Below are 13,488 nucleotides of genomic sequence, written 5' to 3' on the forward strand. Positions count from 1 at the left end.
GCGGAGAGTCTCCCAGCAGCCGCAACCAGGAAGCCCATCAGCAGCAGGCAGGGGCAGCCGCAGCTCCCTCTCCTTCTCTCACCGCTGTGTCTACCGCCGGCACCTCCCGCCAAGCCAGCTTATCTTGCCCTCTCTTACAGACACAGGGAAAGAGAACGGGAAAAGCTGTGTACTCAAGGCAAGGTCTCAATGGCTAAGGAGGAGACCAAACATAATCAGTAGCAGCTTTCCCCTTGCACTAATAGCATAGCATTGCATAGCCTTTAGACTTATATACTGCTTCCTACTGCTTTTACAGCCCTCTCTAAACTGTTTACAGAATCAGCATATTGGCCCTAACAATATGGGCCCTCATTTGACCCACCTGGGAAAGATGGAAGGCTGAATCAACCTAATCTAAGGAGACCTTTCTTACTCTTTCCTATCCTGTCAAAGAGGAAAGGGGAATGGATGCATGCACTGTGAAAAAAATGAGGCAACCTGCAATGGCATTTAATGGACAGACAGAACTTTAGCAGACAGATTAACAGAGTTGGAAGAGACCTTATAGGTCATCTTGTCCAACTCCCTGCCCAAGCAGGAGATCCTATATCTGCCTCTATCTAGGATCGAACTTACAACCTCCTGATTGTAAGGCGATGAAACATCAGTTTAAGCCCTTGTCCAGCCCCTGTTTCAGCCCATTAGATGAGCTAAAGACAGAAAAGGAGAAGAGGGAAGCATTAAGGAAAGTTTTTTTTAATGTCTGTGGAAATTCTCAATCATCCAGGTCAGACCTGGGCAAAGGGCGGCCTTTTATCTGTGACCAGTTTCCTAGAGGAGGAAGCCATGGAGTGAGGGGGATAAGCGCCTCGAACGAACAGGACAAAAAAGCACCCACCAACAAGGCTCTCTTAGAGACAGAACAGGACAAAAAAGCACCCACCAACAAGGCTCTCTTAGAGACAGAACAGGACAAAAAAGCACCCACCAACAAGGCTCTCTTAGAGACAGAACAGGACAAAAAAGCACCCACCAACAAGGCTCTCTTAGAGACAGAACAGGACAAAAAAGCACCCACCAACAAGGCTCTCTTAGAGACAGAACAGGACAAAAAAGCACCCACCAACAAGGCTCTCTTAGAGACAGAACAGGACAAAAAAGCACCCACCAACAAGGCTCTCTTAGAGACAGAACAGGACAAAAAAGCACCCACCAACAAGGCTCTCTTAGAGACAGAACAGGACAAAAAAGCACCCACCAACAAGGCTCTCTTAGAGACAGAACAGGACAAAAAAGCACCCACCAACAAGGCTCTCTTAGAGACCCACCGTTGCGGGACAAATCGGGGTCGCCCTTTTTAGTTCCATTTTCCCGCAGAAAAGCAACAATCCCTCCTTCCTCACAGCTCTCTCCTCTCTGCAGTGCCGGACAGCGGGTTGGGAGGGGGGGCAGTTGCTGAGGCTCAGGATGGCAGCAGCAGCAGCCCAAACGCAGTGGGAACAGGCTGGGCAGCCAAGACCGGGGGGGGGGGGGGTGACAACAGCCCAGAGAATGAATGAAATAACTTTAAACTCACCTTCCCCATGTTTTAGCACAGTGTTTATTTACATACAGAGTATCCAGCAAACCTGGAAACCAGGGAATTATCAGGGAATTCGTGAAAAAAAAAACAATAAACCAGGGGTAAAAACCAAACTGTATTAAAATGTTTAAAAGTCAGGGGGAAAAAATTTTTTTTTTTTTTAAAGGATCATGCTGCCTGGCAGAGTCAAGCAAAAATGAGCATAGCTGTGCCAACAACTTGCTTCCTCATATACTGATATTTCTCCATAGCTTAGCCGTTTGTTATGATGCCATCTATGACCACACCTTAACTAGATCGCAAGTTACAGGAAAATGTCAGAGAAATACAATGGAATTTCAAAATGTTTCCCTCCTGGATAACTTGTATATAGCCTTGAAATTATCACTGGTAATTGATATCTCAATCTCTCTTTTTTATATAATTTCATTAATTTTTTTATTATAACAGTAAAATTTAATACAAGCCAAATTTAAATAAAGAAAATAAAATAGAAGTGCAAGGAAAAAGAGAACAGCAAAGAAAAAAAATAAGAAAATAAACGAAAATAAATATCATAGTAGAGAGGCAGTAACTTGTTATAATACATGTTATCCTGGATCAGGAATTGATCATATTTGGCACTTCTGGTTGATGTCGTGATGGTACAGATACAGTGGAACAGGTCTCTGCGTTCCCTGTGCTGAATGCTTCCTGTTTGTGGGCTCCAAAGGAAGCCAAAGCCACCCTGTGGTGGTGGTGAAGCAAAGAGGGGCACTCTGTGAGGTTGGGGAGAGCCATAGCTCACCTGTTTGACCCGGGTTTTTTCCCTCTTCTCAGCCATGGCAAGAAGAAGTAGGTTAATATGGCTGCTGCAAAGCTGGGATTACCCCAAGATTTTTATCTCATTTTAAATTCAACCCCAAGAAACAATTCAGAAACATTAGCTCAGAACTATGTGTTAAAATGGCATATAAGCAGTCAGCGAAGCAGTGGAAGTGATGTGCCGGTGCCTGGAGGCTGATGGGGTCTGGATGGGTGTCAACAGACTCAAACTCAACCCTGATAAGATGGAGTGGCTGTGGGTTTTGCCTCCCAAGGACAATTCTATCTGTCCGTCCATCACCCAGGGGGGGGAGTCATTGACCCCCTCAGAGAGGGTCTGCAAGTTGGGCGTCCTCCTCGATCCACAGCTCACATTAGAGAAACATCTTTCAGCTGTGGCGAGAGGGGCGTTTGCCCAGGTTCGCCTGGTGCACCAGTTGCAGTCCTATTTGGACTGGGAGTAACTGCTCACAGTCACTCATGCCCTCATCACCTTGAGGCTCGACTACTGCAATGCTCTCTACATGGGGCTACCTTTGAAAAGTGTTCGGAAACTTCAGATCGTGTAGAATGCAGCTGTGAGAGCAATCATGGGCTTCCCCAAATATGCCCATGTTACACCAACACTCTGCAGTCTGCATTGGTTGCCGATCAGTTTCCAATCACAATTCAAAGTGTTGGTTATGACCTATAAAGCCCTTCATGGCACCGGACCAGATTACCCCAGGGACCGCCTTCTGCTGCACGAATCCCAGCGACCAGTCAGGTCCCACAGAGTGGGCCTTCTCCGGGTCCCGTCAACTAAACAATGTCGTTTGGCAGGACCCAGGGGAAGAGCCTTGTCTGTGGCGGCCCCGGCCCTTTGGAACCAACTCCCCCCAGAGATTAGAATTGCCCCCACCCTCCTCGCTTTTCGTAAACTTCTTAAAACCCACCTCTGCCGTAAGGCATGGGGGAACAGATATTCTTTCCCCCTAGGCTTTTACAATTTACGCATGGCATGTCTGTATGTATGCTTGGTTTTTATAATAAGGTTTTTTTTAGTTATTTTAGTATTGGATTGGATTGTTTACATGCTGTTTTTATCATTGTTGTTAGCCGCCCCGAGTCTACGGAGAGGGGCGGCATACAAATCCAATTAATTAATTAATTAATTAATTAAGGGTGCTCTGAAAAAACACCTAACCAGAAATGAAAGGTGCAGGAAAATAATTAATAGACTTTGAAATAAATTGAAAATTGGGCTCCTTAATTGAGAAGAAGCAGCACTGGGAAGGCATTTTTAAGTATTGGAATTACTTATTCAAAACTCATTCTGGTTTCCCAAGTATTTTTCAAACTACAGTGGTACCTCGGTTCTCGACCACAATTCGTTCCAGAAGTGTGGTCGAGAACCGATTTGGTCGAGTATCAAATTAATTTATCCCATAGGAAATAATGGAAATGGGTTTAATTGGTTTCCAGCCCCTATTTCCCTTATTTCCTATGGGATAAAGATCTGAGGTCTAAGCACTCCAAGCTGTAGTAAGGGTGGGGGCAGCTGCAATACCGGCAGTTTCGGGGGGGCTCCTTTCCTCAGTGGTTTGTCTTCTTCCCTTTAAGCAGTTACACCAACTTTCTCCTTCCCGGCGGCGGCGGCTTTCCTTAGAGCAGCAGCAGCACCGGGAACGTGACATGAGAAAGGGAAGCCGCTGACGTTCCCGGCGCTGCTGCTGCTCAAAGGAAAGCTGCCGCCGCCGTCTGGAAGGAGAAAGTTGGTGTAGCTGCTTAAAGGGAACAAGACGAACCACTGAGGAAAGGAGCCCCCCCCCCCTAAACTGCCGGTATTGTAGCCGCCCCCACCCTTCCTACACCCTTCCGCTCCAAGTTGTAGGAAGGGTGGGGGCAGCTGCAATACCGGCAGTTTCAGTGGTTCGTCTTGTAGTTGTAGGCAGCTACACCAACTTTCTCCTTCCCAACGGCGGCAGAGGCTTTCCTTAGAGCAGCAGCAGCGCCGGGAACGTGACATGAGAAAGGGAAGCCGCTGACGTTCCCGGCGCTGCTCGAAGGAAAGCCTCTGCCGCCGTTGGGAAGGAGAAAGTTGGTGTAGCTGCTTAAAGGGAACAAGACGAACCACTGAGGAAAGGAGGCCCCCCGAAACTGCCGGTATTGCAGCTGCCCCCCCCTTCCTACAGCTTGGAGCACGACTGGGAGGCTGTTTAGTGGGCAGCCAGGATGGGTGTGTCGGATGCCGACTCCCATTCCTTCTCACCCCGTCCCCTCATTTCGGATAATAAACAAAATTTTCTGTGGCTGTTCAGTATCCGAATTTTTGTTCAGATACCGAAGCAAATTTTTGCCGAAAATTTTGTTCTGTATCCGAAATGTACGAGAACCAAAGCGTTCGAGTACCAAGGTACCAATGTATATGATATGGACTAGCAAACTAAAATTTAAATGGAGATTGCCACCAGTTGACAAAAGGGAAAATACAACCCTTTTACTTATAGGAAAGACAGTGAAAGTGAAATTATCCTTTGCTATTCTACAGCAGGGGTCTCCAACCGCCGGTCCGCGGACCGGGCCCGGGCCGTTGGGGGTTTTCAGCCGGTCCGCGGCGCCAGGGCCCCCTCGGCCTTTCCGCGCTGCCCACCGCCCGCCCGATTTGCCCCCTCTGCTCCTCTGCCACCTCCTGCCTTTCACCGCAGCTCCTCCCGCACCCGGAACGCACGCCCTGCCCGCCTCACATTTGCCGAGAGGACTTTCGCCCCGGGCTCTCAGCAAGGGGGCTGCATGAGAGGCGGGGCCGGCGGAAGGTGATATTCAATGTCGGGGGCGCACGGGTGGTTTTGCGCGCGCTCCCTATCTCCCTGCTAGCCCACTCGGAATACTGTATTCAAAATAAGAAAAGCCTTTGCCGGCAAAGGCTTTTCTTATTTTGAATACGTATTCCGAGTGGGCTAGCAGGGAGATAGGGAGCGCGCGCAAAACCGCCCGTGCGCCCCCGACATTGAATATCACCTTCCGCCGGCCCCGCCTCTCATGCAAACCCCCTTGCTGAGAGCCCGGGGCGAAAGTCCTCTCGGCAAATGTGAGGCGGGCAGGGCGTGCGCGCGTCACCGCTGAGAAGAACGGAGAGAGAACGAGAGTGAGTGAAAGCAACAGACAGCAAGATAGAGAGAAAGTGAGAAAGAGAGAGTGAGAGAAAGGGGGGGAGAGAAAGAGATAGCAAGAGAGAGAGAACAAGAGAGAGAAAGAGCGTGAGAAACAAAACAAGAGAGAAAGAGTGAGAGAGAGAGAAAGCAAAAGAGACAGAAAGAAAACAAGAGAGAGAAAGTGAGAAGAAGAGAGAGAAAGAGGGGGAGAGAGAGAGAAAGAGAGAGGGGGAGAGAGAGAAAGAGAGGGAGAAAGAGGGAAAGGGGGGAGAGATAGCAAGAGAGGGAGAGAGAAAGAGAGAGGGAAAGGGGGAGAGAGGGGGGAGAGAAAGAGGAGATAAAGGAAGAGGAGAGAGAGAAAGGAAGAGAAAGAAAGAAAGAGGGATAGAAAGAGAGAGAGAGTGAGAGATGCTCAGTGAGCCTTTCTTTGAAGTTGCCTTTCTTTCTTTCTTTTTCTTTCTTTCTTTCTTGCTCTTTTTCTTTCTCTCTTTTACCTTTCCTTCCTCTATTTCTTTTCTTTCTCCTTCCTACCTTCTTCCCTCCCTCCCTCCAGTCCTTCCTCTCTTACTCTCCCCTTTCATAAGTTTCCTTGCTTCCTTCCTCTGTTCCTGTCCCTTCCCTCTTTCCTTCTTCCTTCCTTCCTTCCTTCCTTTCCTCCCTTCCTTTCCTCCCTCCATTTCTTGCTTTCCTTTTCCTTCCCTCATTCCCTTCTTTCACTCCTTCCTCTCTTACTCTCCCCTTTCACACCTTTCTTTGCTTCTTTGCACCCTTCTTCTGTTCCTGTACCTTCCCTCTTTCCTTCCTTCCTTCCCACCCTCCGTCCATTCATTCACCCATTCCTCTCTTGATCGCCCCTTTTACGGCGCCGCTGAGAGCTAGCTCCCCCCCCCCCACCGGGCCATGGAAAACAGGTCTGGCTGAAAGCCGGTCCCTGGTGCAAAAAAGGTTGGGGACCTCTGTTCTACAGTACTGAAGATCCAAATATGAAAATGAAGAATTGATTCAATTAAATAGATATTAGAATATTATATTATAGGATTGAATTTATAAAGAGGACATGGTATTTTATAAACCTCTGGGACCATTTAAATGAAACTAATTATTAACCTATGAGACATAAAGAACTCCTTGTGTACTCCTTGAATGGTAATTCAAAGACTGAATAAATAGTTCTTGGATTGTTGGATAAAAATAAATTTTAAAAAATGTGATATTTAAAAGGGAAGAAATGAGGGGAGTTGCACAGGAGATGGATTTACTCTTTCAAAATACAAAAGACATTATGGACAAAGGATTCAAGGAGATTATGGAAAATAAAAGGGATGATGAGTACAAATTGAGATTTATTTATTTATTTATTTATTGGATTTGTATGCCGCCCCTCTCCAGAGACTCGGGGCGGCTAACAGCGACAATAAAACAGTGTACAATAGTAATTTGGTATTGATGATTAAAAATCAATTAATATAAAAACCAAACATATATACATACATACCATGCATAGAATTGTAAAGGCCTAAGGGGAAAGAGGATCTCAATTCCCCCATGCCTGGCGGCAGAGGTGGGTTTTAAGTTGTTTACGAAAGGCAAGGAGGGTGGGGGCAGTTCTAATCTCTGGGGGGAGTTGGTTCCAGAGGGCCGGGGCCGCCACAGAGAAGGCTCTTCCCCTGGGTCCCGCCAGATGCCCAAGAAAGGGAGGAATTATTTATTTATTTTATTTATTTTATTACGGTAATTGGATTTGTATGCTGCCCCTCTTCGTCGACTCGTGGAATTACAAGAGGAAATGAAGAAGAGAGAAGACAAAGAGGAGATAACAACGAAAATAATAGTGATTGATGAATTAAACCAAGGGAAAACATACTAAACATACTCAAGGAGTTGGAAGATGTGTATAAAATGAAAGCAGAGGCCTGATAAGAACTCTTAGAAACTAGGCAATGGAAGAGGGTAGAAGTGGGGAGAATACCTAGATTGGACACCCAAGAAATAGGCATAGATGGAAATATAATTTGGGAGGCAAGTTAAAAAAAACCCATAGCAATTAAAGTATTGAACAAGAGACGATGGATAGATGATTTTTTTTGTTTATTATTGTTCTGATTCGTCCATCCTTCTTCCTCTCTCTTTTAAAGCATAGCAATTAAAGCATGAAGTGGGCAAGAGGCGATGGAGGGATTATTCCTTCTCTCCCCTCCCCCCCTTGTTGTTGCTATTTTGAGTTGTTTCAACTCTCCTCCTCTCTACTCTTTTGTTTTATAAAATAGAAGTAAGAATGAGAAAATGTGGAATAATTAAATGATAAGATTGTAACTTAACATAGATGTGTACAGTGTTCCCTTGATTTTCGCGGGGGATCGAATTTCCGCAAAGCAGAGATGCGGAAGTAAATACACCATTTTTGGCTATGGACAATATCATAAGCCTTCTCTTAAGACTTTAAACCCCTAAATTACCATTTCCCATTCCCTTAACAACCATTTACTCACCATTATTACTGGTACTCACCATTGAATAAGACACTTAGTGATCCTGATATTTATAAGCATAATTATTTATTAACAATTTTAAAAAATGGTTATTTATTTGCAAAAATTATTAGTTTGGCGATGACATATGATGTCATCGGGCGGGAAAAACCATGGTATAGAAAAAAAACCCAAAGTATTTTTTAATTAATATTTTGTGAAAAACCTTGGTGTAGACTTCGCGAAGTTCGAACCCGCGAAAATCGAAGGAACACTGTATTGCTATTAGAAATATATAAGTTGATTGAATGTAATAATTATGTTAAATTTGATCAATTTCATTTGTATTGAAATGTATGTCCAAGTACCACTCTGTTCATGCATTGATTGTCATTTTTGTTAAAAAAAAAACTAAAAAATAAAAAACTTGGGAGAGGGAAGGAATTGATAATATTTATAGGCACCAATATATTGCTAAAAGTATTTCAATATATAAATATTATAGACCATATGCAAGGCTGGCAAATATTTGATTTTAGTGTTCTTACATGAATTATAAAAGCTATTTTGAACAATTAAAGTTTTCTAAAATTGTAATTTAATTGGGGAGTTTTGTGATTACAAAATTGATGTCATCTGAACTGTACCTCCATAGATGTTGAAAGAATGTATTTTAATTCTCCATTCTCCATGGTTAAAACGTCAAAAGGAACCAGATTCTTAGGAGATGGAAGAAAAGAAATGCAAACAAATGCACTGCAATGTTGTGCAAAATCCAGAAGCATTGCAATACATATGCACTTAGTTTTTATTCTGTTTTGTTGTGGCATGGTACCACCAGAGGATGTGTGTCCTATATGACCAGTTCCTATCCCTTTCTTAACACTATTCATTCTTAATTAAACAGACTTTATGTCCCAACCCTGAGGTGTTAAAATAAAATAGAAGAAATGAGCAAGTAACTTACATTTACTTGATTTAATTGGTGCTTAAGAAAAAAAATCTGTGTATACTGGAGCAAGTAAGCTAATGGTCAGGCTATATTCTAAATCGGGATATCTCTAATTGATCAAGAGATTCTTAGTACTGTATTTGAAAAGTTTGCTGAGCATGCATCTTGCATAAGTGTTTTACCAGGCTTAGGCTCCTTCCTTATCACTAATGTCTTGTCATTTCCGGCCCTCCTCAGGTGATCATACTATGATGCTTCCTTCATAATTTGAATTACTTCAAGGCCACATGTTCTTTTGTGCTCATAAATCAAGGGTGTGTCTTCGTAATGAAAGCAGGAAAGGAAATGGGAGAAGGAGGTAGTGCTTAACTTCAGACTCTTGTAGATGAATCTTACTCAGCTTGTTCTGTTGCTTCCGACTTGGAAGCTCTCCACTAGATAGGTATGTTTCTACTTCTCAAATGTATTTCTCTTTTAAGCTATTGTGAAGATCTTGTTATTGTGTAGTACTACGTATGTGAGATTTTGGCAAGATATCTTTTTCTTGGTAATGTTGGAATCACATATAGATTATTTTGCCTGAGTGCCGAATAAAAATATCCAATATGTTCTACTTCTGTATTGAGCATCAGAGTAAAGAGGGCTATTCCGGGGAGAGAAAGGAGCTTTTCTAACAGTTTGGGAGTTGATAGGAACTGGAAATGTCCTTCTATTTCACCAGCGGCTGAAAATATGTGGATGTTGACCATGTGACAATGAATGGAACTATTGATTAAGTGATAACATTTAATTATTTCATGATAAATGATTGATTGGAGGCAAAGAACCTTCTAATAGGCATATACATGATTAATATTCTTTTAATTGAATCACAATCCTAATATCTACTTAGTTCTTAAGTGGGGTAGAGAATAGGCAGAATGGGTATATGTTGTCATGAATCAAATAGATAGCCTTTTGATGATATCGGCATACAAATCCAATAAATAAATAAATAAATCTTGTGCTTAATAGTTTAAAACAGTTGAGGGGGCAATGTTATAATGTAAAAAGCTTATGCCAGGATTTTCCGGGAATTATTAGCCTTTTTAAAATGAATTATACCTTGGCTTTGTTAAATTTAAATATTCTTTCCCATTTCAGAATGTCAGGAAACTTTTAAAGGTTTTTGGTTAGCGATAGTTGGCTATGTTTTCTTATGCCCCATTATTCTGGGCTCAAGAAAATCATAACTTTGATCAGTGATTTTAATATTCTGTGGAAAGCCACTGTGTTTTGAGCATTGCGTATGGTTCATATCACTGAATTCTAATTTTAATATAACACAGGGTTTTTTAACCTTGGATCCTCAGTTAGATTTCAGAGGGTCCACAAATTTGGATGGACAAAATTTTTATCTTTACTAATTTATTGGAAGAGACCCATAAGTTTCTGGAAGGAACCTAGGGCACTAAAAGATTAAGCACCTCTGATGTAACAGGAGGAGATAGTAAATACAAGCAAATTTATTAAATGTTTGCTTTAGCTCCCTTTGCTTTTGGGAAAGTGACTACCTGAGTCCCAGTCAAGGGTCAGATGATTGTACTTTTAGAGTCTTTTAGTGCAAACTGATTGACTACCAATTTTTAAGAAGCTTTACTATCACCACTTTTAAACCATAAATAATTAAATATATAAGTATCTTTCTCTAGTAATTTTTAAGAATTTATTTGTAAGTCGTGTTTAAGGAGGAATTAAAACTAATTTTTAATTTTTCAAACTTGGGCATTTGAAAAAAGTAGTTTGTTGAGTTATAGTCTTCAACAGATTTTGGGATTGTAATTCTTGTAATTCTCACATATAATGACTATGAATGTTGGAAGCTATAATTTCAGCATTTAAGGATTCTTAATTAGGCAAGAATGTTGTATTGAGAGGGTTTTTTCTCTCCCCTCCCCCTCTAAATTCTTCTTTTGCTCTTTGTTAATGGAAAGAACAACACAAATATTCCTTGTGATGAAGCATCCACTATTATTTCCTGAGTAGCTTTTAGAGAGATTTGGTATCTCCCTTGGTGTTTAACAGATATCACATGGAATTCTGAGAAACCTGTTGAGGTTTTTGGGCACTGAATATTGTACAGCAGTGTTCAATTATAAAAATACTGTCATAAAATAAAAGGGAGAAAGGAAAAAAAAGAGGGGGGAAGAATTATTCGTATTCACATACAGTTAGTTCAATCCCATAAAACAGTAACTCTCAACCCTTTGGGCACCAGGAACTAATTCCGTGGAGGGAGCTTTTTTTGTGGACTATAGGTGGCGTAGTTTCAGGTGTTGCCTGCATCCCGTGGATAGGGCTTTGCTTGTTTGTGCGGCTCGGTTTCTGTCATGCCCTGGGCCGGTGCTAGTCCATGGACCGTGGGGGTGTGTGTGTGTTGTTTGGGGATCCTGATGTAAAATATTAGTAAATCCAGACCATAGAGAAACGTATTCTTCTATCTTCCCATCTTTAGAGTATAAAAAACATTTCAGAAACTGACAAGTACACTTATTTGTGAACACGCTCTTTAATATGAAAAGTGTACATTTTCCCCATCTACATAACAAATTCTTTTAGACTCTGTAAAGTAAGAGCTTGCCTTAAAATCTCAAATTTCTGCTTAGATTGATAAAGTTTCCTAAGTGCTACCTATTTCTTTGCTTTGCTGGGCAAGTGTTGAAACTTAACACATTCCTGTGCTATTAGACTTCCCTGACTGAGAATCTTCATTGACCTGCTTGAAATAGTTTCATTGGTCTTGTGGATTTGACAAGTATCTGTAGTGTCATGGATGAGTCACACTTCCTCCATTGCACACCTGTTCTTCCTACATTTCTGCTGTGATGTGGTATCTGATAAAGAATCGTGCCTGTTTGTCTTTGTTTATGTAAACTCTGTACAAGTTTGGATGGCAACTAATGTACTGCTGTATTAAGACTAAATTTGTCTAGCTACCTATAATTACAGGCATGCAATTACTTTCTGTACTAGAAATGTAGAATGGAATCTTGAAAATTCTTATTGCCAATTACAAGATGGTGGAATTTGGATTCATTGTTCTCTTCCTTTCAACACTGTAGTTAATTCAGTGCTTAGGTAGTTTGATTCTTTGGATTTCTGCAGCTAGCTGAAATTGTACAGTTCCACAAATTCTACAGTATGTGTGCAAAGTGTGATAGTCAGAAATACACAAACTAAAATCATTACGGTCTTCCATCCTTCTGGCCTTGTGGGTATGCTGTTAACTTTTATTTTTAAGATCAGGGGTACTCTTCTGCACATTTGGTACACAAATAAACAGGAGAAATTAGAACAGGAATTCCAAAAGGAGGATCTGTCTGTCAGTGGTCTGGTAACAGCAAATAGCTGTGGAACTCCCATGAGGTTGAAAAGTAGTAGTAGTAGTAGTAGTAGTAAAAACAAGATTTCTAGCATCTAAGTACTGTAACATAAAACTAGCAGATTCTGTCTGTCTGTCTGTCTGTCTGTCTGTCTGTCTGTCTGTCTCTCTCTCTCTCTCTCTCTCTCTCTCCCTCTCCCTCTCCCTCTCCCTCTCTCTAAAACAGCACCTGAACAGCTTGATAAGTATTTGGAATAGGATTTGGGCATTTTGCTCAGTTTTAGTTCTGAAAAGAAAGGTCACACCTTCTTCAGCCAAAACAAAGCATATAGCATATTCTTAATAACCCCAGAATGTTCCTCCAATGTTATTGAACCTCTAAGGCAGATGAGCATATGAAATACAATTGATGGAAGAGAGTGCAAGAGGGGGGGAAAGGCCCTCCTGTTTGTAACACACAAGATTTCAGACCTGGAGTGATGTTCTACTCTTACTTAATTTTGATTATCAAAATTTATTTCAAAGAGCATTGGAAATTGTAATGTCATAAAAGCATGAAGGGTGTTGTGGCCCCTTCAGAAATGTATGCTCACAGGACTTGGAACCAAGTCTTTGGAGAGGGGTACCATACAAATCTAATTTTTTAAAATAATAATAATAATAATAATAATTATTATTATTATTATCATCATTATTATTGTTGTTGATATTGAAAAATTTCAAGTATCTTAAATGTATTGCAAAAATGTAATGAAAGTGATATTTGTGAGAAATCTTTTTTTAATGGAGTGAGAGAGTTTTATATACAGTATTAAAAGCAGATAATTTGAGCAACTGCCTTATTTTTACAATAGCTTGCGTTTTGTTGTCATCTGGTGGTATTACAAGCTTCCTTCCATTTAGACTTCTGGTTCTATGTGCCTTGTATAAAAAGAAAGAAGGAGAATAGGTGGACAATGTAAAATAATTGTTACAAATGATAGTAAAGAAATATACTATAGAATGCAAACCCATGTATGCTTTACTTTCATAAAGTTTCATCTTACTTTGTGGAGCTAAAGTTCCCTAAAATATTTTCTCTGGGGCTTTGAATTTGTCAGTTGAAAATTATTTTATTTATTTTGTTACTTGAAATTATTTTATTGAATTCTTTTGTATTCTTTATTAAACACTTCTCCCTATGTACAGTATTAGAATTTTAATTC

The 13,488-nt window shown here is 41.3% G+C and overlaps 1 protein-coding gene across 9 annotated transcripts in view; it reads left to right on the forward strand.

The window, feature by feature from the left end:
* WIPF2 (WAS/WASL interacting protein family member 2) overlaps positions 1-13,488 on the forward strand; it is a 119,308-nt gene that overhangs the window by 83,554 nt on the left and 22,266 nt on the right. Inside the window, exon 1 of one of the 9 annotated variants that reach the window (XM_070767012.1) lies at positions 9,114-9,364. The exons of the other annotated variants lie outside the window; for them this stretch is intronic. The gene's annotated coding sequence lies outside the window, so the exon portion shown is untranslated. Of the gene's footprint in view, positions 1-9,113; positions 9,365-13,488 lie in introns of those variants that run through there. 9 annotated transcript variants of the gene reach the window in all.

Source organism: Erythrolamprus reginae, chromosome Z (assembly GCF_031021105.1).
Source record: "Erythrolamprus reginae isolate rEryReg1 chromosome Z, rEryReg1.hap1, whole genome shotgun sequence".
Classification (NCBI taxonomy): domain Eukaryota; kingdom Metazoa; phylum Chordata; class Lepidosauria; order Squamata; family Dipsadidae; genus Erythrolamprus; species Erythrolamprus reginae.